Source organism: Schistocerca piceifrons, chromosome X (genome assembly GCF_021461385.2).
Source record: "Schistocerca piceifrons isolate TAMUIC-IGC-003096 chromosome X, iqSchPice1.1, whole genome shotgun sequence".
Classification (NCBI taxonomy): Eukaryota; Metazoa; Arthropoda; class Insecta; order Orthoptera; family Acrididae; genus Schistocerca; species Schistocerca piceifrons.
Window position 1 is genome coordinate 779,629,146 of NC_060149.1, and position 26,657 is coordinate 779,655,802.

The 26,657-nt window shown below is 39.0% G+C and overlaps 1 protein-coding gene across 2 annotated transcripts in view; it reads right to left on the bottom strand.

The window, feature by feature from the left end:
* LOC124721810 (uncharacterized protein C9orf85 homolog) overlaps window positions 1-26,657 on the bottom strand; it is a 40,434-nt gene that overhangs the window by 11,076 nt on the left and 2,701 nt on the right. For both annotated transcript variants that reach the window (XM_047246930.1, XM_047246931.1), the window contains exon 2: window positions 14,673-14,818. The gene's annotated coding sequence lies outside the window, so the exon portion shown is untranslated. The remainder of the gene's footprint in view (window positions 1-14,672; window positions 14,819-26,657) is intronic.

Sequence of the window (26,657 nt, forward strand, 5' to 3'; positions counted from 1 at the left end):
GGAGACGGCGATGCTACTGGGCACTGGGCAATTTTACAACCACAGTGCTGAATATGAGGTCATTTGTCTGCATGGCCGTGTCCTTCACAGAGTGAGATGTAGCAAGAACAGTACTGTAAGTGCCAGATGGTAGAATGCAGGGTTTGCGACTAGCCAATAACTTGTGAGGGACCGGGTAGGCACTTTTTCCTTTACGTGGATCTCCTGGAGAGGCCACTCATCGAGATAACGGGACAATTTCAAGAGGAGGTGGATGGTCACCACTGCAGTTGATACAGCAGGGAGGAGGAGGCGGACAGTCACCATGGTGCACATCCCTGCCACAGGTTACACATTTGGCCAAGTGTTGACAAGACATTTGAGTGTGGTTGAAATGATGACACTGGTAGCAGCACATCGGGTTTGTAATGTACAGTCAGACTGTGATAACTTCATTCCCTGCTTTGACCTTGGACAAAAGCACCACTCTATCAAAGGTGAGAAAAAGAGTGAGTGTGGGCACTAAGGATGCATCTACCTTTTTGATCACCTGATGGAGGGCAATGTCACCCTGATCAGCAGAAGTAGTCTCCAAAATCAAAATGCCATTGCGTAAATGAGAGCAGGATTTCACAGGGCTGGCAATTGCATCAACACTTTTCTAAATAAGAAATGGATTTACCATTGCAAAGGACAGATGGTCTTCAGTATGTGAAACCACAAGTCACCGTGGTGCAGCTGGGAGGGCCTTTGAATCTGAAGCTTCATTCCATTTATGTCTGGTAGACGTGAGGCCCCCCCCCCTCCTCAGAGGGGGGGAGGGGGGGGGCACTCACCCACCTTAGGTGATTGTTCACACCTAACAGAGGGACCAATCGGCAATTTGGGAAGGTAGCAGCTCAGTTAATCACCCCTCCCTGGGCCTGGTTTGTACCAGTCACCTGTCATGTGTCAGATGCGTGGTGTGGCTTTCAGAAGTGCACAGGGAGGAAGATGGAAAAAAAAGGAGACTCAAATGCCAAAGCAAAGGAAGGATAGGAGAAGGTGAACAAGGAAAGGAAAAAAGGAAGAAAAAAACAGTGGTGAGACCTTTCTTATGTCAACTACTGAAAATGCGGAACACGTTCCCCAAGGGAGGGGGAAAAGGATTAACAAGAGGATAGACATGCAGCACAGAAGGGAAAAGATGATGCAAAGGCTGGGGGCCCGTGGTAGCCAACCACGAATGTGCTAAAGAGCGGGGACTATCAATATGTGTATTAGATGTACCAGTATAGTCACACATACTCCAGTTGCGGAAGGAAATAGGTCATGACCTTTTCATAGAAACCATTCCAGCATTTAGTGGGAGGGGAACATCTGTATCCCATTTGAATGCACACACTCAGGTGGCCACATAGGCCAGACTTTAGGGACTGACTGTGTAAGCACTGTCACTAGACAAGGAGATCTTCCCTGTTTTAGCAAAATTTAGGCATCTCAATGAGTTGTAGTCATTGGTACTTTTCCTTTGCGATGTGCTTTTAAATTTTTTGTTAAAACCTGCATGAGCAAGTGATCAGGATGAATGGTACTCACTGTAGTTTACACACATCAGTTTTTGCTTGATGGGGTGCTTATGTCCAGCAGCTGTCCACGATTTCCACAGGTAGATTTGTGTGTGCAGTACCAAAAAATATATAAATATGCATACATTTAAAGCAATGGATGAAGTGGGGAGTGGGTCATACAGTGTTGCATTATAGGAGTGTACTTTTCAGGATGCATACCTCTTACAAAGGCCAACATGAAGACATCAGAATCAGCTATTATATTTTGGTCCCTCTTGGATACAGAAAACACAACTAATGTCCTAAGATTCCAAGTTAACTGCATAGTTCTTTGTGTGCAAGGTTAAGTCTGGGTGAAATATAATGCCCTGAACCATACTGACATTCTCACTGGGGTGTCAAACTTGTCACAAAGGAGCAGTACCCATTATAGGGCAAGGGAAAAGAATGCTATACATAAAGATAGTGATCAATCATCAGGTAGATGACCATGTCTTTTCATACTGTGCAAGGGATACACAGTTGGTAGCATCACATCATAAAATAAGGTCCCCATCAGCTATAACAGGATATCAATCTGACAAGAGACCCATAGCAGCACTTTTAACTTGTTATTTGGTATGTGGCTAAAATTAGTACCATTCCTATATGGCTAAATATTTAATGTTGAATACACTAAACAGTCTAGTGTACAGCAACATGTAAGATGTACAAACACAATAGACAATGACATATTAGCTTTATTACAGTTTTCTTGACATTCTGAAAATAACTGGAATTGATCAGATTAAGGTTCATTTGTTTTATTTACAATGTTCTGAATCTATTTGAACTTAGTAACCAATAATTTGCCTTGTGAGTGTTATTAAATAGCAATTTAAAAAAATCAATCTGTAAATAAATAATGTGTGATCTGTAAAGTGAATGTATTGCTACAGACATCTCTCACACGATACAAATGAAAAATTTTTCATACTAACAAATGACAACCAGAAAGGAATATATATATCTGTGTGTGTGTGTGTGTGTGTGTGTGTGTGTGTGTGTGTGTAAGAGAGAGAGAAGGGGGCAGAGAGAGCTACATGAGGAGAGCTAACTGAGGACTGAAACCATACAGCCAGGAATATACCACTCAGCCACCTAAGTCATACATAAATGTGGCATTAAATACTTATGAGAGACAGTGTGCTATGCCATATATGAATAACTTTAATGGTGTTCATAGGCCAACTACTAAACTCACTGTAGCACAGCTGTTGGTAATAATGATGTGGCTTTTCTATTCATTCTTGTGCAACATATAAACTATATACTGAAACACTGAATGTCTTGAAACAGTAGTAGATACAATACAATGTTTTTGGTTGGACTTTATAGCCTGTCTGTACAATCATAAGTGGGCAGCGGTCTTTGTGGGGAAAATGACCCTTCCCGGAAGAACCCTGTGACTGCACTACACGTACTCCCCAAAATCAGTTGTCCATTACTAGTCCAGTGACAATTCACTCTGATTCTGTTCATGTCATTTTAGTTACCAGCATCAGTCAGTTCAGTTGATATATTTAGTTACTCAGAATAGAAATGTGCAAAATACAAATGAGAGATATCTTTGGAGTAAAGAGCAGTCTGTCATCTCTAATGTAATTATAGCCGGTATTGGCACAAAAAGAACTGGGGGCTAATATTTCCAGTCTCAATCAAAGGGCTGCAGTTTATACAAAAGTCAGTCTTGCCTCAATAGAACACATCAGAAAGGAATGTAAAAATAAACCACACAGTTCACTAGAATCGCCAAGAAAGAGCACTAAGAAATTTGAGAAGAAATTAATCATTGTAATCAGCCTTCCAAAATTGGTCATTCAAGAAACAATGGAGGACTTTTAAATAGATAAAAAGATAGTAAGATAGTGCTGACATTATACAAATTACTGCTGTAAAACAAAATATCAATTTTCCTTGGCAGAACGATATTTTGCACAAGACACCACGTAAAAGGTATTTAAATAAAAGAGACCACTAAATAAAAGAAAGATTCTGGTAGAGGGAACTGATGTAATTGACTAGTGATCCAAAAATATTTCATACAAGTAAGGAAATTAAGAGAGCAAGACGGTAAGTTCTCTTATATCGACAAAACTTGGGAGGACAACAAACAATGGCATTGAACTTGTAAGCAGTATTCCTTACTGATTGTTTTACATTGTGGCAGGAAGTCATGGAACCCTACACTTTTAATCTTGAAGAACATTGGCACACAGCTCGCCGTCAGACTGCAAAAGAAGGTCCCTGTGGAATATAATACCCTGGACCATATTTCAGCTCTTACGAGGCGTGATGATAACTTGTCCTCTAAATGCTCTACTAAAAACTGAGGCTTCATCGAGATGGAGTCCGCGTCAGCTCTCGTACATACGAGGTACCGGGGCAAATAAAGTTCACTGCCATTCTTAGCCTGGCGTTCCTCCCATGGTGTGGCCAGTGAGGGGAACGATTTAGGATCATACTTCCTTGCATTTTACCGAGACTTGGAACGCTTAGAGACTGCTGGCGTTTGATCACCAGCAAGTGATGTCGTGTTGCGTGTCATCCGCCCTGATGCCACCCACTCCATCCAATCAGGGGTCCTTCCCACAGGCGCCACCCAGCCGCAGCAAAGGCCACCTGGCATGATGACCATTGCCGGGAGTCCATGCCCTAGGGCGACGGGCATCTCCTCCTTGGCATACGTGGGGAGTTAACGGCGTAGCCATCAGCAGAGCGATCCCTGTGTAGTTAGGAGGCTACAACCAACAGAGTACATGGCGGCCCCACCACAATGGACTGGCTACCATGCTGGATGTGAGGTGCAAAGAATTCCATGGCACAGAAAACGACAATGCATAGTGGGTGGAGGAAAACCCACCCAGGAAGGTGTCCTCGCTCAATAGATAGAGGATGAGTGGGACTGCAATAGTTTTCCTAAGCCCCATCCGATGAGCTGGAAGCAAGCATATGCTGTAGTTCCAAATAAAAAGAAAGAGGTTTTATCTTAGTAGCCCAAGGCTGTCTTGCTGCATATATCAATGGAGCTTGCCACAAGAGCACTGCTTGTGGCGTTTACACCACCGTATCAACTCAAGCTACACTGCTTTTCTATTTCAGTACATTTCTCCAATTCTTTTGCAGGAGGCGAAAAGTATATGGTTCCACTTAACACCTTAACTTAAAACACTGAGTTATTTCATATTTATTATTTTAACAGAAACTTAAAATCCCAAGTATACTCGGGCAACTCAAGGAAAGACCTTCAAAAACAATAAAACCTCACTTGTATCCATTTCAGCATTGATAAGTAAATGTTCGGCCACTAGAGAGCACCTGGTACTACATTTGTAGCCTGGCTGTCATGTTTTGGTTGAGGCGGTTCCCACTAGATATTGTCTTTACTATGTGCCGCTTTGGATACTTGACAACAAAATACAGGATTTCAGACACTCTCCTGTATCGTTGTTTAGGCACTGCTTCCAAAAAGCGATGATTTCAGTGATCCTGAGTTTGATACTGAATGTAGCAGCTCAGAAAGTGATGGTAAATGTGATGTTACTTCATTAGAGACTGAAAGAGATGACATTTCATCAGTGCTACGAGATCAATACATCCATTGTGCTCCAGCCAGCTCCTCCAAGATATATGTTCACAGGAAACCATTGTGAAGTACATGGTTAGACTTTATAGCTACACAGGAACTAAAAAATTACTTAATGTTTCAAAATATTTAAGTCAAAGTCCAGTGCACATGTATACTTGGGATTTTATTAATGGTGATCTCTAAAATTTTGTAACTCATTATTTTTAGCTCTAAAAGCTGGCTTTATATGCCTATATGTAATGTCATTCATTATAGGATTTTTCATTAATAAAAAATATTATTTTTTGGAACATAATTTTTAAAAAACCATTAAGTCAATGGGCTCAAACAACCATATTTGTTTCAGTAGTTCGACTGATATCAGACTTCAGACATCATCCCCACAAAAAATTATGTGCACCTCAACACACTATCAATTGCAGAAAACCTTGTTTCAATATCTGGAATCATTTATGAAGTAAAAGGGGTGTTATATCCAGGGTGTATACGTGGACAAGGAAAAAAAATTCTGGATTTTTTCCCCGGATTTCCTGGTTAAAAATACACTTTCTCCTGAGTGACAGCATATTTTCCCTTATCAATCCTTTGGATGGTTATGGTTTTATACACGGGAGTACAATTTCCCAGCACTTTAGAAAACAAAGGAAAAAGACGTGCTTTGGAAATATCTTTGATGTGCAGCAACATGTATGCTGCGTATTTTCATATTACGAAAGCATAAATTTGAATTCCACCAAACACCGCATGTTACTTTCCGAATCATTGAAATCTAGATTTCGATGCGCTTTTGTAAGCCGTTCGTAGCTCATGTCACGTGATCTCGCCAGCCAATGACAGAGGATACTCACGTGATGTAGTCAGCCAACAGCAACATCACTGTTAAGTAACACGAACACACGAACAGAGAAAGTTAATAGTTAAAATTAATATACATAGTGTTGCTACAAGAAAAGAAAAGCTTTCACATATAATATTGCTCTCAAGCTGCAAGAGAAGCTAAGCTTTCGCATATACTGTTGAATTTTTAATAATGACATAAATGTCAGATCTTCAGGTTTCGAGATTCTTCTAAATGGCTCATCATCAAAGAGTTGGTTTTTAAATGAGAGTCAAACGCTCTGTGATTTAATAAACTCGTGGTACATTCTTGCACATAGTTCAACTTACCTAAAAGGATATTTACTTTGAAAATAATGCTTTTCAAACCACTATTCGCAATATTTTCCCACGAACTGTTAGAAATAGGTTCGTTTCAGCAGTTGCCAGAGAGCGCAGATAACAGGCGACACCGCACTTGGGTAGCTCTCATGACGTAGGAAGCCCCTAGGTACATACGTGTAAAACATTGAAAGATCATACATTATGTTATAAAAGAAACAAGACATCAGAGGATACAGTAAGAGCATCGGAATTTCATGAACCATATTAAAATGTGCACATTTTAAGTGCACACAGGGCACATTCGTATGTCCAGATTCCCAATGAAGTAGACCTCGACCTGATATTAAGCTTTTCAGTGTGGTTTTTGGGATGTAAATTTTCTTGAAACACCAGTACTGTATTATATCATGTTTGGTTCTTTATTATGGCATAATGCCATATGTGCTAGAAAATGAAAACGTGCACTTGAAATGCAGCGAACTGTTGAAACTAGCCAGTACTGTGGAATTAAACATTTTGTTTCAAATACATTGACTGCCTCTGCGTAAAAGGTTAACAAAAGTCAAATTTCTTTAGCAAACAGACAAAAATAACTTCATTGTTCTGCAAGGCGATTAATGCTTGACTGTCAGAAAGGTGAAAATAAAATAACATCTGAAACTAATGACATATTTCAGCCTTCGTAATTATGTGAATGTGTTTTAATTCACTTGATAGCTCCCAGCCACAGATATACATTTTGTTTTCATTTGACGTGAGAGTAAACAAAGGGGAAACAGCAAAATCACTAAATGTAAACACGAGTCACGTGGAGACTACTCACTATAGCTCAGACTGCTCTGCGCATCAGCCTCGGATCTACATTTGCGAACCGGGTCGATACTAAAAAAAAATCGAATTTTCAAAATATGTTCATCTCGTAGCGCACATTTTTCCGAAAAGTCTGAAACAGAAAACTTATGTATTCGAGGAAATGTAAGACATATTATTTGGTCATAAGTATGCAAAAGTGCAGTGTCACGCCTATTCATCAAGCATTTTTCTACCGCACGTCCAAACTATATTCAGGACAGTGGGAATTGAAATGTCCTTTGGTGCCTCTCCTGCTCCCAGTCAGCCGGTTTGACAGCCTGCCACTCTTTTAAAAAAATCTCGCAATTAATAGCGGATGGGACTATCTGTAATCTAGAGAACAAGAACTCTTCAGAAAATCTGAACCCTTTATTGCCTATTAGTTAATAACTTGCTGTTTTGTGTGACATAAAATTAAATATAGGCTACATAAAACCAATAAAGACGAGATACGCAAGAAATTATGCATTTCTTCAATTCTTAGCTCCTAGCATTTTTTTTTTCTCCAATCTTGCTACAGCTTTACATGGCATGCTTTCTTTTCTGCGAAAGAATCTATTACGTCATCAAAGTTCGTCAAACATTTTGTTACTTGAAAAATCGAAATGTCATTATCTAATACTGAAAAAGCTGTTAATACAAATAATACCCAAGACTGGTGTGGTTTCTCGATCGATTACGTCTATTTTGTCACTGTCTGCTAGATAAAACAAAACAGGCCTTTCTAAAATGGCAGCAATTTAGTAACACGCCAAATAAACAAGTCTGTTTTGGCACAAATGGCCATTTTTATAACACGACAGAATATAATCCAGTAAGTATCAATATCAAATGCCTATTAATCCTACTACAAGCAAAAAGCTCTATGTTAGGAAATAATTTCACATTTCATTGATATGCACCAGCTTCTCAAGCATGAGATCGAAAAGAAGTATTACGAAATTTTTATATAAATTTGGAATCGTCTTATTCTTCCATAATTTGTGTGATGTCCCCATTTCTTCTCCTTCCTCATTCGAACAAACAATCTTGTCATCACCAATTCTGTAGCTATTGCTGTCACTGTCAAAATTTGTTCGCCGATTAACTTCACTAACCCTGCCAGAATCACAGGTTTAGTTATCCAGTGAATATTTGCCGGTTACGCGTTTTTACATGTTCGAACAACACGTCTTCTGTGTTACTTCCACAACAGAACTGAAGCGGCTGCTAGCCGGTGACTGTACTATTGGTCCTTACTAGTGTAGCGATCTGGCCAAAAATTTTCTGTCAAAATTTCATTTTCTTGGATACACCAAGAAGCTAATACGTAATCTTTCTCGCCTGTTATTCCTGTCAGTCGTTTATTTCCATTCTGGTGTTCTGAATCTGTGGATTTTGCTAGTAATTATAACAATGCTGATCATTCGCAAACCCAATCAACCACATAATCAGACAGCGATTGGCATTCATCCGTTCGGCTTTACTCCCTCAGCTCGGATAGTCCCGTCCCCTTTTGTCTGCGGAAAGTTTATTTCTAGATGGGACGAGGATTCTCCTGACAGAGATATCACGTACACTATGCATGCATTCAAAAGTCAACTTATGGTTCATTCTAAAATCAACTTAAAATGTGTTCAAAAATGTTCAAAAACCAACAGGGAAGTGTTTCAAAATCATATGAATAATCGATAAACAAACGTGCGCTGGATGCTAGGTGCTTTGTGAAACAAGTTTTTTTCCCTCAAGAATATGAATTTGGAGCTCCCTTTTCCCGGTAGCATCTAGCTGCTTGCTGCGACTGCTTGCACAGCCAACAGCCACATTCCTATTGCCAGAAGTGGGAGAATCTACTACTCAAACGTGACTCAACTGTGCATGCACATGAGCCCGCACGTAACTGCTAAAACAAATCGAATGTAAACATTGCGACTTCACACTCATTGGAGGCAACTTGTTATATGAAGCACTGCATAGTGTTCCTAAAGCTTTGACACATTTTCAATTGGCAGATGTTTGCATGAGCACTGTGTGTCGTTGTTGTATATGGCGCATTTCCTTTGCAATTTAAGTTACGAGGGCGGTTCAGAAAGTAACCTCCGATTGGTCACAGTGCGGGTTGTGGGGGGAGTAGCGACACCATCTGTGCGTTCACGCACTCAACAGGTCAGTCGGCATCAAGCCGTGGTCGAGTGAACGTCGTACCTGCGCTAGTTTAGTTTTTGTGGCAGTTTGAAATGTGTGCTGCAATAGAAAACCCCGCCAAATGTGAAGTGTGTGCTGTCATAAGGTTTTTTACAGCCAAAGGATATTCTGCAGCAGCTATTCATCGTGAGCTTTGTGCCGTGTACGGGCCAAGAGTTATGAGTGAAGGAGTTGTCCGTGAATGGGTACGTTTATTTAAAAGTGGACGAGAAAACGTTCATGATGAAGAGAGGAGTGGTAGACCATCATTGGTGACTGACGAACTCGTTCAGACAGTTGATGTAAAAGTTCGTGAAAATCGACGTTTCTCAATGTCGGAGTTGTCTACTGGTTTTCCACAGATTTCTAAGACTCTCTTGTACGAGATAGTGACAGCAAGATTGGGTTACCGTAAGTTCTGTGCACGATGGGTGCCCAAAATTCTTACCGACCACCACAAAACTCAAAGAATGGCCTCTGCATTAGACTTTCTGTCACGTTATGAGGACGAAGGAGAACCATTGTTAAACAGAATCGTGACCGGTGACGAAACCTGGATTAAGTACGTGAACCCTGAGACAAAAGAACAATCAAAGATGTGGGCACATTCAAATTCGCCTACCAAACCAAGAAAAGCCTCGCAAGATTTTTCTGCCAGAAAACTGATGGCAACGGTGTTTGGGGATGCCAAAGGGGTGTTGTTGGTTGAATTCATGGAACGTGGTACGACCATTAATCAAGACGTGTACTGTGAAACAATAAAAAAGTTACGACGGGCTATACAGAACAAACGCTGTGGTATGCTGACTTCCGGTATAGTTTTTTTGCACGATAACGCCCGTCCTCACTCTGCTCGCAGAACAACGGCCCTTCTTGAGTCCTTCAAGTGGGACGTTATCAACCATCCACCTTACAGCCCAGACCTGGCGCCAAGTGATTATCACCTCTTCATGCATTTGAAGAAATGGCTCGGGTCACAGCGGTTTGATGACGACGAAGAGCTCAAAGATGCGGTCACAGGCTGGCTCCAGGCACAAGCGGGTGATTTTTATGCAGAAGGAATTTCAAAGCTTGTGAAGAGATACGATAAGTGCCTCAATCGCTATGGAGACTATGTAGAAAAATAGTGCAAAGATGTAGTTGTAAGATGTATATATTAAAATATTTTTATTTAACTTGGTGTATTTTTTTAAATCAACCGGAGGTTACTTTCTGAACGGCCCTCGTATTTTCGTTTATTCTCTCGTTTATCTTTAATTGTTTAAGTATTATTCTGCAGTAGCGGGATACAGTAATACCCTTTGTTAGAGTATCGGTTCTTACCAGTCAAAACTACAAAAATTTAACTGAAAACTAAAACAATGAAAAATTCCCGGAATTCTAAAAATATCCCAGGTTTTTCCCGGTTTTCTCCCAAATGAAAAAATTCCCAGGTTTTTCCCGGATCTCCTGGTTGTCCCGGGTTGTATACACCCTGTATATCTCACATTGCTCACCCTGTATCTATCACATTCTTTCTGACCTATTGTAATTGGATAGATCTACACAGCAAGCAGCAGCAGGAGAACACACATATAAACGTATTGAAATTTGCAAGTTTTTGGAGCCGGTGGCTCCTCCTCCTGGCAGAATGGTTGAAGGTGAAGGAAGAGAGGTGAAGGAAAAGGCATGGTGAGGTTTAGAGGATACGTGTCTCCCCTGAACTGGGGTTCTGGGTGACTTTTCTTAACTCTCCGTTTCCTAAATCTCACCTGTCCTTTTCCCCTTCACCCTTTTCCTTCCCTTTCAACCCTTCTGCTAGGAGGAGGAGCCACTGACTACAAAAGCTTGCAAATTTCAATACCTTTGTGTGTGTTTTGTCCTGCTGCCACTTGGTAAGTAGATTTTTTATCTATTCAATTACGTTATATTTTCAAAAACTGATTGTTTTCATTGGCATTTTGCTAACAGATGGTTATTGTTACAGGCAATGTTAGATTCAGAAAAGTTGCACAATAGAATCTTGTGTGATGCTCAATTTGAAGAGAAATCATTCATGAATAGTGGGAAAGAACAGCTTACACACACAGCAAATCCTCTAAAATTTCTTCGGCAGTATATGTGGAATCTAGTGATAAGACTAATCTGCCATCACCTGAACTGAAACTGTGTACCCCAAGAACAACATACAATGCTAAAACCAATGTAACACCAAAAAAGTGTGAAGCATTTCCAGACCTGAAAGACATTACAGAAATATGTGAGAGACAAATTAAAAGAAAACCTGTATGGATGATGATGATGATGATGATGATGATGATGATGATACTCAAGGAAGCTTGTACCGAAACAGAAAATTTGTAATATGAACATATCTTTTAAAAAACATATCTTCCTACTCGTAAAAAATTAAGGGTACACTGTTGTTCAACAGAAGCTCAAATAATATTGCCCATGTTTTCAGCAGTTTCTGTTTCCCTTATTGTTCCATGGCACTGGGTGAAATGCAATGCGAGAATAAAAAGCGTAAAAAGGTCCTATTTTGACAAAGATCTCCCTCTAATTTTAGTTTACAAATTTCCAGCAATATACAAAATTTTACAAAAACTGGGTATGGTATTACTTGGCCTGTCTACAATTACATACTGGATTAGTGCCACAAAATTCCTACCTAGCTTCAACAAAAATCTTTTAGAAAGGGTATATGTAGTGTCTTCTAATGGGACATCAATTATGCAGTGTCTGGAATGCACTAAAAATCTAGATTTACTAGAAGGTCTACAGGATTCAGGTGATGGGGGGAGAAAACCACTTCCTGCAAATTATGCACTTGTTTTTATGATTAGAGATATCTACAGTAACTGGAAACTGCCTGTTTCATACTTTCTGTTACATACAGGAGTAAAACATGTGAATTTATTGGGACTCTTACAGGAGATAATTATTTTATTGGAAACGCAAACCTGGAAACAAAATTAGTCATTCGTGATCAGGAAGCCAGTAATCTAAGCATGCTCAAGATATTACAGGTTACACCAGAAAGACCTTATTTCACTGTAAATGGACAGTAAATGTTTGCTATTTGTTATTTTCCACATTTATTCAAAAACATTTGAAACAATTGGCTTAGTGGCAACTTCACTGTCAATAATGCTGTTATCTGTGATTTGAAGATGTTAGGATGACATATGATTTGACAAGGAGGACAAAAAAAGTAGAATGTTGTTGAAACAACACTCATTTAGAACCTGAATGTAAAACAGCAGTTGAGGTCCTCAGCCACTCTACTGCTGCAACTGTTAGAACTTGTACAGCAACTACAGAATTGCAGAGTGATACAGCTGCAAACACAGCTTGTCTTATAGAATTTATGAACAACTGTTTGACATTTTGAATAGTAGGACAACATTTTCCACTGCAAAAGAAATTTTAGCTACTGTACATAAAACTGACAAAAAGACAGGTAAAATCACAAATCGCCATGTATTACAAGGACTGTTAATGTTACTGTTCTGTTTTTGTAGAGGAACAAATTGTTAGCATTAAGTTTTTACTGACTAGCAGACTGACTCAAGATGCCCTAGAATATTTACTTTCAGTGTACCATAAGAAAGGCTGCAACAACTGGAACCCCACAGCAAGAACACTATGGTGCTTGTTCTGAAGCAGCACTATTAATTCACTAATGAAGCCTAGTGACATTTCAAACTGTGAAGAGGATACTGATAAGATGCTGTTAATGAACAACCGAGAGTTGCAAAAGGAAGACAATGAACCTCAGCTGTTGGAGATCTCTGGAAACATGGTAATCGCTAACATTTCTGGTCCCTCTGTGACTCTTCAGCTGGGCTCAGCACTCCAACCATTTAGTTCAGCAATGTTATTGAAATGTCGTTCCATGCAGACTAGTCCTGTTTCGTACATTTAGGATCCTTACATGAAATCCATAACTGAAAAATTTCACTGTATGGATTATGAGGAATGTAGAGCAGGTAGACTTTATATTTTAAATCACCATGCTAAAGGCAAATTATGTTATAGTTGCAGAACTATATTTGAAGATAAGTTTTGTAAAACTCTCCCAAAACTTAAGCTACTAAAAATATGTAGTTTATTTATACTGTGCTGAAGTGATGAATTAAAAAATCTGTTACAGTAATTGATTTGTCTTTCCTTCATCACTTTGTACCATTTAAATCTGAGCAAAACAGTACTGTTTGTGGCAGTGGTAGATGCGCTGACAGCATTTTGGAGATTTTTACAGTCTCACAATTTTCTTTTTTTTTTTTTTTTTTTTATTAATAACATTCTTGAATATATAGTTGTTCAGTGCATAGGTGAAATGACATTCACTTACAACTAACTGTAATCAGATGCAAAATATGGTTGGGGTTCTGGTTAAGAATGCCTACAGAAATACTCAAAAAAGAAGCCCAAATATGTAACAGGAACTCTGATCAAAACATTTACTTGATCAGTGGTTGTAATGAGCTTTCTACACCCGTTATCCATCAGTTAAGTTTTTATTTGCTGCAGTGAAATCTGTGTGTTTATTGTACATGTTCATTTTAATGTCAAGCCAGAGTAGTCAGAATTTTTAACTATGCGACTGCATAAACCCGACAATTTATCACAAAGCTTTTATGACAGTACAGTTTGTATTCAAACTCTAAGTCATTAGGAATGTTTACAAAGGTTACTTTTCATTTGTTTCATTTATTTAACCTGCATATAATTGTAAGGACTACGCCTACAGAAGAAATGAATTTCATTTATAAAATTACAGGAATTAATCAGTGTATGACCTTCAGCTGCAGTCAGCTGTGGGGCAAACACACATGGTGTCTAGAGCTCTGGCCTTCTGCTAATCAGTAGCAAACCCACCCTCACACATTTCACTGAAGAAACAGCACAGCCAATTCTGTGGCATGTGTAAGTCAACGAGCATCATAGCATTGCCTGTGACATCTGCTGTCCAGTGCAAAAAAACTATTTGCCTGTTCTGCCGTAAGGATGATCAATCTGTTTCTTTCATGATCTAGGATTAAATTGTAAGTCTGAGACTAGGATTGCAGCAATGGAAAAAAAGAAATCCTACAGTGGATCAGGGTCCTAGGCTTGGAAGCACATGCTCACAAGAAAGTCTAAAGATCCTTGGGAACAGGATGGCATTTCTGAAGAGCATGGAGACAGCACAGAGGAAGAATAATCATGTTTTTCAGCCACATCTCTTTACATTTCCCATTGACATTCCTCACATCTATACACACAATGATAATGTACATTCCCACACAGCTTTTCAATAAAATTCTAAAACTAACTTTAGAATTCCTGAATAAATGCCCAACAATAATGTTTACCTTCACACAAGAACCTTGATGAGATAGCTCCAGACAGATGCTGTGTTGGCAGCTATGTACACATCAGAAACTTGCTTTCCAGCTGATATACTTCACCACTACTACAGTGATTAACACGATCAAAATACGAGGGCTGCCAGTATAATCTGAAACATAAAGTAATATTAACTGCAATAATGTAGACAAAAGTTTGAATGTGTACCTACCACTTGTTACTGTCCTTTTTGTTACCCATGCCTTTTATTTGCTATTATGACATTTTTGTAAGAGGAAAAAAAAGGACACTGACAAGACTCAATGTGAAAAATATGGATAAAAAAATTGACTCTACAGAACCCAGTCTCATGTTATAATATAAGCTTCTTTCCAAAGCTTAAAAATCTCCTCTGTTAAGTCTTTTATATCCATCTCACATTGATATTTGTTTTGCAATGTTACTGTAATGGTTTGGTGGTGCTTACTAAAATTAAATGAAGCAACTCATTTTATAATCAAAGATTCAGCTATAAAATCAATTTCAGTTAAAATGTAGTGTACCAAACCAGTTTTTGGAGACAGATTGTGATGCAAAGACATTTACTGCAACTGAAGATATTAACTTCACAATTGTGAGGATCAAAGATTTAGCTGCCACTGTGAACACAATTTTAAGCAATGTGTAAAACTGAGAATAGAATAAATTATATGGTCTAAATCAATAGTGTCACTTACTGGAGCAATGCAGAAATAATGCTTATTTCATCTATAAGGTGCATATATATACACGACAAATAAATTGTGATAGCTGAATAAAAGAATTTAGCAACCAGATGAAACATAAATATTGCAAAATATTGATAAAAATCACTATCATAAGAAGTCAAAGTTTACTATAGGGGCAGCGCCCGCCACTCACTCACCCCATACGATATACACTGATCAGCCAAACATTATGACCACCAACCTACCGTAGATATTAACCCGTCCAGGCGATAGCAAGAGTCACCTGGCAGGGAATGACTGCTAGTCATACACACGCACAGTGTATGTAGTATCAGTGAGAGTGCTTCCGTGTGCAGAATGGGAAAGGCTCGTGATCTACCTAACTTTGACTGAGGGTAGGTTGTGAAGGCCCAGATGCTCCGCACGAGCATTTTCGAAACTGCACAACTTGTTGGGTGTTCAAGACATGCTGGGGCAAGTGTGTTCAACATGTGGCAAAACAAAGGTGAAACCACATACTGACATCGTGGAGTTGGGCAGCTACCCTTTATTACAGATGTCGGCATTGTAGGCTGAGCATACTGGTAAAACAACAGGACAAATGTTAGAACTAACATCAGACCTCAATGCTGAGCAAAGTACAAATGTGTGTGAACACGCAGTGCACTGAACACTCCTACCAATGGGTCTCTGCAGCCAAAGACCTGTGTATGTGCCATGACATTGGCATCTATGACTGAAATGGGCACGTGACCCTAGGCACTGATGTTGGTGCAGAGACAGAGCATTACATGGTCTAATGAATCTGGATACCTTCTTCATCATGCCCATGGGAGGGTGAGAATCTGTCCTCTTCCAGGAAAACAGCTCCTCGACACCTGAACTGCGAGACAGAGACAAGCTGGAGGCAGCTCCATTATGGTCTGGGGAACATTCACATGGGCATCCAGTGTCCAGTGGAGTTCGTGCAAGGCACCATGACGGCCAAGGAGTATCGTACACTGGTTGCAGACCACGTACAAACTCCCTCCAGCGACCTACCCTCTCTGCTGCCATGCCATGATGTGCCACAGCTGTTATCCATGCCAAAGGTGGACTTATCGGCTATTAGGTAGGTGGTCATAATGTTCTGGCTGACCAGTGTATAGTTAAACAGCAAATCAGTTTCACAGACGATGGGACGATAATTTGTATACAGATGAATGTTCAATGTGAGTTGTGCTGTGGCCAGTGATGCAGGAAACATGCGACAAATGTCATAAACAATATGATGACTATAACGTGATGTTATTGGTGTTCTTTTCAAATGAGCTAAGCTACAGATAAGTCTGTCACCACAATCAGATTTTTTTTAGTATCAGATTTATTGGCTTTGTAACTCACAACCAGTCATCTTCCAATCTTACCTAGACCTTGGGCAAAACTACAGGTCAGTCTGTCAAGAGAAACCAAGTTTTTTTTAGTATCACCTTCATTGGCTTCGCCAACTCACAACGAAACTGCTATCTTCCAACCTAGCCTATACCTCAGGCTAAGCTGCAGATCATTGTGTCACCACAACCACTTTGTTGTCTTTGCCAACAACAAAACTGTGACTATATTCACCAAAAGTTGATGTGACGGTAACCATTAACATTATATCACTGGCCAATGCCGATCACTCGTACTGAATATTTGTCTTGACCTAATAATTCCATGTAATTAGTGGGCGGTGAGAAAAGAGATTATGTATTTTGTGAATCGAAACTATTCAATATTCTTCACAGAGTATTTTTGATTAGAGTGGATGATGATAGGTTAGTTTCAATATTTTTTCACTGCTTTCTTAGAATAAGCTTGCCGTAACACGCAGACCTGTTTCATAGCTGAAGGTCTATATTAGATTGGAAAGTAACAGATTGGTTGTGGGTAGGCAACAAAGTATAAACATGTACAACCACAAAAAAGATCCAACAGTACCATGAAACTGGAACACATGCAAATGTTCCTTCGGATGGTACTTACATGAGGAAGTGGAGAGAAAAATTTAATTTGTACACTGATAACAGTCTTTTTATCTGACTTTACCACTGAACTGAATGATAGTTACATACATGTGAGCAGTTTTGGTAATGGTGTGGTGTTAAGTTGGAGAATGTAAATGTTACAGCACATATTTAATAATCTCACTTTTTCAGATATAGTGGAGAGGTTTCAAATTTAGATCTGGGCATGCTATATAACTTGGTGATCAGGGACTAAGTGTCAGCACTGCCCCTCCTACCTCCCAGCTGCCATTTTAAAAATATATGACAATGAAACTGTATGCTATTTAAGGATAGGACACTACTATATTAATGTGATTTGTCAACAAAGCCAATAGAATTCACGATAAAATATGAAGCACAGTATGCAAGTATGTAATATCAATTTTCAAGCTAGGTACTTTGCTGAAATTTGCATCACTTCAAAAAGTGTTTATATAATAAAATTTTGTACCAGTGCATGGCCTATGTCAGAATCCGGGTCAAAGAAGTGTATTGAAAATTTTGTATTAGATCCAATAGCACTTCCAAGGCAATTGGAGTTCATGTGGTACATGACAAACCATTTAATAGTCATACTGGTCCTGTGACTTACAAATAAAATGTCTCCCCCATACGGGAATAACATTAATGGGAAGTAAAAGTACAGGTGTGGCACATGAATGATGACATATGGAAGTTTGGATCTGGCCTTGAGTCATCCTCAGATAGCCAAAGCAGTAAAGACAACTGCTTGCATAAAGTGAGAAATACAGGTTTGAGTCACAAGTCGGCACAAATTTTCATTGTTGTTATTCCATTATACAGCTGGAGGTGGTTCATATTCACAACTGTGAATAAATTTCATGCCATTTAACATTCAGTAACATGCCTAAAGTGAAGCATCAGCATTGGTTGTATAATCCCATGGGATGATTAGAGTACAGCAAACATGGCACTTCCAATTCAGTCCAGGAAATGAGTAGTGGATATACCATAATATCCAAGCGATGACAATAAGCTTTAGTGACGAATTTTGTGCAAGGAACAGCATCCATCATAACTTGCCATGAAGTTCACATGCAGATACACTCTGTAGATATATTGAAGAGAATGATCATATACACTCAGTCACAGGTAAAGAAGGTGACAGACTTCAGTTCATCTGTAGATACTGGAAACACTTAATCAGGCTACAAAGAAGATTGATTGCAAAACAATTGTGCAACTCTTAGAATATTACTCAAGCATGTGGAACCCATTCCAAATAGGACTACATACACTATACAGGGTGAAGCAAAATTCGCACACTCGGGCTTCGCAGCGCGACTCCTCACATGCATGCGATAAAAAAATGTCTGTCCCAAAATTTCATCTGGCGAGTATATCTGGCAGAAAAAGGACATTAAAGAGTGACAATCTGGCAACACTGTAACAACACGTATGGTAACTACATCTGACAGGACATTTTAATCTTGCTGCACAGTTGGCACAGTGGATAGAGTTTTGGGTTACCATGCAGGAGGTCGAGGGTTCTATCCTGGGTTGGGGTGCAATTTTTTTTATTTGCTAATTTCATCCTGACATTTGATCTGTAATATACACCATTTCTTATGTCACATGTACCCTAAATTTACAACATTTTGTAACGCTGAACACAACAAATACGTGGTTAGACAAATAAGAAATAGCCAGTTGAAACAATTAATTAAACCATGGTGATAACACATACAAATAGTAACTGAGTTTGGACGTTATTCGCAAAGCACGTTGCTAGTCCTACTGATAACGTAAGGCCCTAATGAAATGTAGTGGACCTGAACGAGGCAAGAATAATAGTTGGTACTAATCTATGTTAATATTAGAGGAGGGTACTAAGAAAAGAGGTTTTGCTTCTAGTGGAGGAAGTGGTGCGAATAAATTCGAGCCCATGACGTGGACAGGGCATCTTTCAAAGCTGACCACTCTTCCATTTCTACAATTGTTGTATGTAAGTGCAAATGTTTTCCAGAGGACCCGCTGCAATCGCTGTTGATGATTAAGATGTCAGATACTGTACCACTTGGACTACATTTACCAAATAAAAAACATATGCTTGAACCCAGGATCAAATCCTCAGCCTCCTGCATGCTAACCCAAAACTCTATCCACTGCACCAACTGTACAGCACAACTACAACATGTTGACAGAGCTAGCTACTATACACGTGGTTACAATGTTGCCAGATTGCCACTCTTTAACATCCTTTTTCTGCCGGATGTTCTCGCTGGACAAAATTTTGTGACAGACATTTTTTTATCGCTGGCATGTGAGGAGTCGTGCTGCGAAGCTCGAGTGCGCGAATTTCACTTCACCATGTATACAAAGAATGGCAGCATGTATGGTCATTGGTTTGTTTGAGCCATGGGAGTGTGTCATGGAGATACTGAAAAACCTAAATTGGCACACATTTTAAGATAAACACCAACAACCCTGCAAAAGCCTACTTACTAAGTTTCAAGCACCAGCATTAAGTGAGGAATCTAGAAATATACTACAACATCCTACATATTGCTCCCATAGGCACCATGAATACAAGATTAACTAATCGCAGCAAGCACACAGGTATTTAAGCAATTATTCTACTCGTACTCCATATGTGACTGGACTGAAAAGAAACACTTACATGTGATACAATAGGAAATAGCCTCTGCTATACACTTCAGAGTGATTTGCAGAATATAAATGTAGGTATACTAAATAGGTTTCACAGATATACCTGAACAGTACAACAAAGATAATTCTAAGCTACTGTACCAAATAGTACGGTAGTGGTGAGCCTGATCAAGAGTGTCCACCAATATGGAAGAAAGTAGAAAAGGGTCTTTAACAGCATGCCCAAAGAAATATCGACAAAACAAGAGTTAGTTACATGTTCCATGGAACATTTGGACAATTAATCACAATGATGTGGAACAAGCCATTTTCCATTCACATAGCAAATTAATTTGTAAATATGGCAACACGCTGAACAGTTATAAGGTGTTTCTTAAACAGAAATTCTTCTATGGCAGATCTAAGGAGTTGCAAATGAAAATTTTTTTCAGTTTGTTCCCAAACTTTAATTTGCTGTCTGTCAAGACATTTAACGTCACTGGGTAAGTGATCAAAAATTTTCGTTGCAGCATTGTGTACCCTTTTGTGCTAAAAACAACCTTCATGATATAGAGTAATAAATGTCATTTTCTTTTTACTTTGCCATTGTAATTATGTACCGTGTGATCGAAAAGTCAGTATAAATTTGAAAACTTAATAAACCACGGAATTATGTAGACAGAGAGGTAAAAATTGACATACATGCTTGGAATGACATGGGGTTTTATTAGGATGGTGCTCCACCCCATATTGCTAGACGCGAGAAAGATCTCTTGCGCGCTTCGTTTGATGATAATTGTGTGCTCAGCCGCCACTTTCGTCATGCTTGGCCTCCCAGGTCCCCAGACCTCAGTCCGTGTGATTATTGGCTTTGGGGTTACCTGAAGTCGCAAGTGTATCGTGATCGACCGACATTTCTAGGGATGCTGAAAGACAACATCCGACGCCAATGCTTCACCATAACTCCGGACATGCTTTACAGTGCTGTTAACAACATTATTCCTCAACTACAGATATTGTTGAGGAATGATGGTAGACATATTGAGCATTTCCTTTAAGAACATCATCTTTGCTTTGTCTTACTTTGTTATGCTAATCATTGCTATTCTGATCAGATGAAGTGCCATCTGTCGGACATTTTTTTAACTTTTGTATTTTTTTTGGTTCTAATAAAACCTCTTGTCATTCCAAGCATGTGTGTCAATTTGTACCTCTCTATCTACCTTATTCCGTGATTTATTCAGTTTTCAAATTTATACTGACTTTTTGATCACCCGGTATATCAACATTCCTTTTGAACTGCAGTAGATTACTTACAACGAACTACATGAGAGACTAAATACACTATGAAGCAGTATTCAAAATGCCCAACCTCTGAAACAGATGTCTACATGATGAGCATGGGTGGGCACTACATATTATTCTTACTGTACTTTTTTCAGCAATGAGGACTACCACAGAAAAATTATTCCATGATATCACTAAATGGAACTGACTTCTCTCTCCCTGAGATTTCCAATGACTCTAAGTGCAAATATGGTTTAACTAAAAAATTTTAGGAGTTTCAAAATGTGCCTTTTCCAATTTAAATTCTTATCAATACAGACATATGAAAATTTTGAAGTTTTCACCCTATTTATTATTTCTTCTCCGTATGTTATACTTATCACTGGTGTAGTACCTCTAGATGTGCAGAACTGAATATGTTGTCTCTTATAAAACTGAAGGAGAGACACCATTCACAGAAAATCAGTCAATGACACTTAAGAAAATTTTTTACCATTTCTCCCATTGTTGTATTACTTGACCACAATGTTATTGCACCTGGGAGAGAGCACTTGGACAAGCTGAACCACTTGACAATATATGCACAACTGTCTTTAAATCACTGACAATGTGATGCACTTTCCTTACTCATCTGCACTTGTTTAACATAATGCCACCATGTTTCTGATATTGGCTGCAGGAGGTCAAGTGCAATAACATCATGGTTGCATAGTATATATGCTTGGATTGATTATAGTATTAGCGTCATCTGCAAAAGAAACTAATTCTGATAGTTGTATATTAGACAGACAATTATTTACACATGATCAACAATGGTGGACCAAGATAGAGCCTTTAGGAACCCCATGTGTGACTTGTCACCAGTCAGAAGAATCTCACCTGATTACATTGATTGAATCACTAAGTACAACTTTCTGCATTCTTTCGGTTACATGTGACATTCCCTCCCAATGGTTGGCTATACCATCAATTTCATAAAACCTCAGTTTATCTAGGAGCATAATGTGATTCATACAGTTAAATACCTTAGACAGGTCACAGAAAATAACAACTGGCACTATTTTGTTACTTAATAATTGTAAACTTTGGAGTGTGTGTGTAAATGGTATTCTCGAAAAGGAACTCTTCTGAAATCCAAACTGTGATTGTTAGTGTTGCTCTGGTGGGATATTAATGAAGTATACATCACCACCACAAAAATTTTGTAAAATGTCAGCAGTGAAACAGGTCAGCAATTATTGGCATTTCTCCTATCACCTATCTTATAGAGTAGTTTAACAATGGCATATTTCACTATCAATTTTATTAAGTTGGTGGAGACATGATCAAAGCAGCTGATCTACTAAGAATACTGTAGCTTCAACGAGTATCACATTCAATATGGGAGGGCAGAAAAATTACAGTTGACTGGAAAAATGGAATAATAGCACCTCTTCAATAAAGGAAGCTGAAAGAAATGGAGCAATTATAGAGGAATCACCCCAGTGTCTCATGCTTGGAAAATATTTGAGGAAATACTTGATAAGACTAAGGTAAATAACAGAACCACAACTACAGAAAGAGCAGTACAGATTCAGGGAACCCTGCACAACTATATATTTCATATCTACACTTAGAATGCAGCTGGAAAAGCAATGGAAGAAAGGCAGACATAGATCTCACGAAAGTGTTTGATAGTGTTCCATGGAAGTCCATACAGGAATACTTAACAAAGAAAAATGTACCTACAAGGTTAATTTAGAAAGTTAAAATGCTTTACAAAGGCTGCTGCAGTTGCATATTGGTACGAAAGATATTCTGATTGGCTCCAGACAGCTAAAGGAATCCAAAAGGACAGTGTCCTTTTTCCATTACTTTTCATCACTGTCTTGGAAGAAATTACGAAAGGAAAAAGGCAGAACAACAATGACACCAACACATTTGTATTTTCATTTGATGTAGTAATCCGGGGTAATACAGAGGAAGAAGCCCACGAGGGACTATCCACCTGAAACGACAATCTAAAAGTACAAAGACTAACAATATGTAAATCAAAAACAGTTATAATGTCAATATACTAGCAGAAAAACAAAGGAAAAATAAGGCTGGAATATACACAGCCAGAAACAGTACACACATACAAATCTTGGGTACATCATTTCAAACATTAACAGGACACAGCACGAGATCAATAATTGAACTCAAAAATCAGCTCAGTTCTACCACGACGTTCAGAATCAGCTCTGAAGCCGGAATATTCTACGATGGGTCACATGAGTGACCTGTAAGCAATAGTTCTCCTTTGTAGACTTGCTGCATTTCCCCAGTATTTTACCAAAACCAATGTCTGCTACATGTTTTACCCATTATTGAGCCTATGTGATCATTCCATTTCATATGTCCCTACTAAGTGTTAAACCCAGGTATTTGTACAAGTTCACAGATTCCAACTGTGACTCACTGATTTATAGTCTGGGGACACTATCTCTCTTCATTTTGTGAAGTGTACAATTTTGCATTTGTGACTATTTAAAGCATGTTGCCAGTCTTTGCACCACTATGAAATCTTGTGAAGGTCAGACAATATTTGTACACCATTCATACTGTACTTCATTGTAGATAAATTCATCGTCTATGAAATGTCTGAGGCTACTATTAATACTTTCCACAAAATCATTAATATACAACATGAACAGCAAGAGATCGAACACATTTCCATCTGGTACACCCAAAGTTACTTTTACACATGTTGATGACTCTTCATCCAAGATGACTGCTGCATCCTCCCTACCAAGAAATCCTCAATCAAGTCACAAATTTCGTCTGTTATACCATGTGATTGTACTTTTGATTATAAGTGTAGGTGTTGTGCTGCATCAAATGCTTTATGAAAATCATGAACTACTGTATCTACCTGACAGCTTTGATCCATGGCTTCCGGGATATCATGTGAGAAAAGTGTGATAAGTAGTATGCTGATACAACACTTTGCTGAATCTCTCAAGAAACTAGACTTTAAACCCTTTTCTACTCATTCTCCTCAACACTTTCAACAATATTTCAAAATTCTTACAACATGCTAACAACACAGAACGTGCAAGACCAGTAGAGATTTTCTGTCTTTTAATGTCATGTTATCATGAGTATATTCCAACAGTTATTCAGCCAGCAAATGGGTGGACAATGCGACACCCCACACGCCCAGAATTGCTACAGAGTGGCTCCAGAAACACTCTTCCGTGTTTAATTCTTCTGCTGGCCACCAAACTGCACAGACATGAACATTACTGGGTGTATCTGGGATGCCTTTTAACATGATGTTCAGAAGAAAACTCCACCCCCTTGTACTCCTATGGATTTATGGACAGCCCTGCAGGATTAATGGTGTCAATTCCCTCCAGCACTACTTCAGACATTAGTGGAGTCCATGCCACGCTGTGTTGTGGCACTTCTGCATGCATGCAGGGGCCCTATTAGTTTCCTTGGCTCTTCGGTGTATTTTAGCATGTTAGAATATACACCATCCCTTGTACCCATAATATTATTATATGCATGATGATATCATGATTACCCTATTCTTTCCGAGGTGTAAGGGTCCACTGTGACTTTTTATCTTAAATGATTGTACTCTTCTGTTTTTACTGTCTCTTACTTTTTGCACGAAAATGATGATAGCTCTAGGTTAGACTTTTAGTTGCACTATGACACGTACACATTGCAGAAATAAGATACACTGCAAGCTGTCACTGTGCTGAGACCCTTATTGTTACAAATATTTGTGAACTTGTACGCTCCAACATTTTAAAAAAAAAAAAAAAAAAAAAAAAAAAAAAAAAAAAAAAAAAAAAAAAAAAACAGCAGCTATCTTGTTGCCCACATAATACCTCCAGGTTTTAGCAGCCTGCTTGGGATAGATTCTGTGAGCTTTACGGTATGTTGGTGTCTGCTGAGGGTGGGCACTGTAAGTTTTACTCTTTTGTTGTCTGGGGTGCAGGTTCTCTGGGACCTCCCTACTCCCTGAAGTGGTGCGCTTGTGTGTCTGTCGAGTTTACGGCGGGTAAGTGCCACAACAATGTTGTAAACTATTGCAGGGTAAATACTGTAATTTTCCTATTAGGCATGTAATAATAAGAATATGTAAAGGCGATTGTCAGAATTAAATGTGTTTCAGTTGTTCGTAAAATACAACTTTGTACCCTTTACTATTCTGAAAGACCACTCACTCAAGTAGTTAATTTAGTACCTTACACACCATTTAAAGTAGATTCACACAGTTTAGAAGATGTCCAGCATATGTAAACAGTTGTGCTATTATGTGCTGTGTTTGTGTGATGCAACAAGGAACTGTGAGCAATATATTTATTGACTTAGCCTACTGCACAAGATGCTTTATGTTTTTAAATATTTTAGTGATGACAAACCTTTTATAATGTCCCATTTCTATCCACTTGACGTCTTGTGCATGAGGTCAGTGTAAAATGAACATGTTTAACAACAAACGATTTTAAGGTACGTAAATGTACAGGCCCACTCCCAGTTTTTATAAAACCAATCTAAAACTTTTACATCAAATGCTACATCTTAATTTTGAGACATATTCCATGATATGCACCTTCTTACAACCCAAAGATGACAGTATAGTGTGATGAAACCAGTTGTCTTACATAAAAACATTACTTTATGTGATCTTGGCTGGTGAATGGTTTATGACAATTAAACAGATGACCCTTCAGTTCTCTCAAAATGAGAAAATTCATTCAATCTCTTCCTCACCTGCAGAATTAGTTGGCAAATAAATTTGTACTACTGTGGTACCCGTGGGCTTCACATCTCTCTTGGCTCTGCCGTTCATAGTAGCTCACCTGTATTTCTATTTTCTTATGGAGAATGCCTGTTTTGTTTCTACTGATGATGACATCCTCATGAGAAGTCCCTGCTTGGAGATCTGAATGGGGGACAATATTTTACTCAAGAGGATGCCATCATTAATTAACCACACAGTAAAGCTGCATGCCCTCACGAAAAATTACTGCTGTAGTTTCCCCTTGCTTTCAGTCATTCACAGTACCAGCACAGCAAGGACACTATGGTTCATCTTACAAGGCCACACCAGTCAATCATGCACTGTTGCACTTGCAACTGCTGAAAAGGGTGCTGACCCTCTTCAGGAAGAACTGCGTGTTTGTCTAGCCCATCCACAGATAGCCCTCCATTGTGGTTGCACCTTCGGTACAGCTACCTGTATCACTGAGGCACACAAGCCACTGCACCAACGGCAAGGTCCATAGTGGTGGGGGGTGACACAAATGTAAAGTACAATTATGAAGACTCAGCTTGGGTCTTAAATGTCTCAGAACATATCATGAAGCGGAATGCTGCA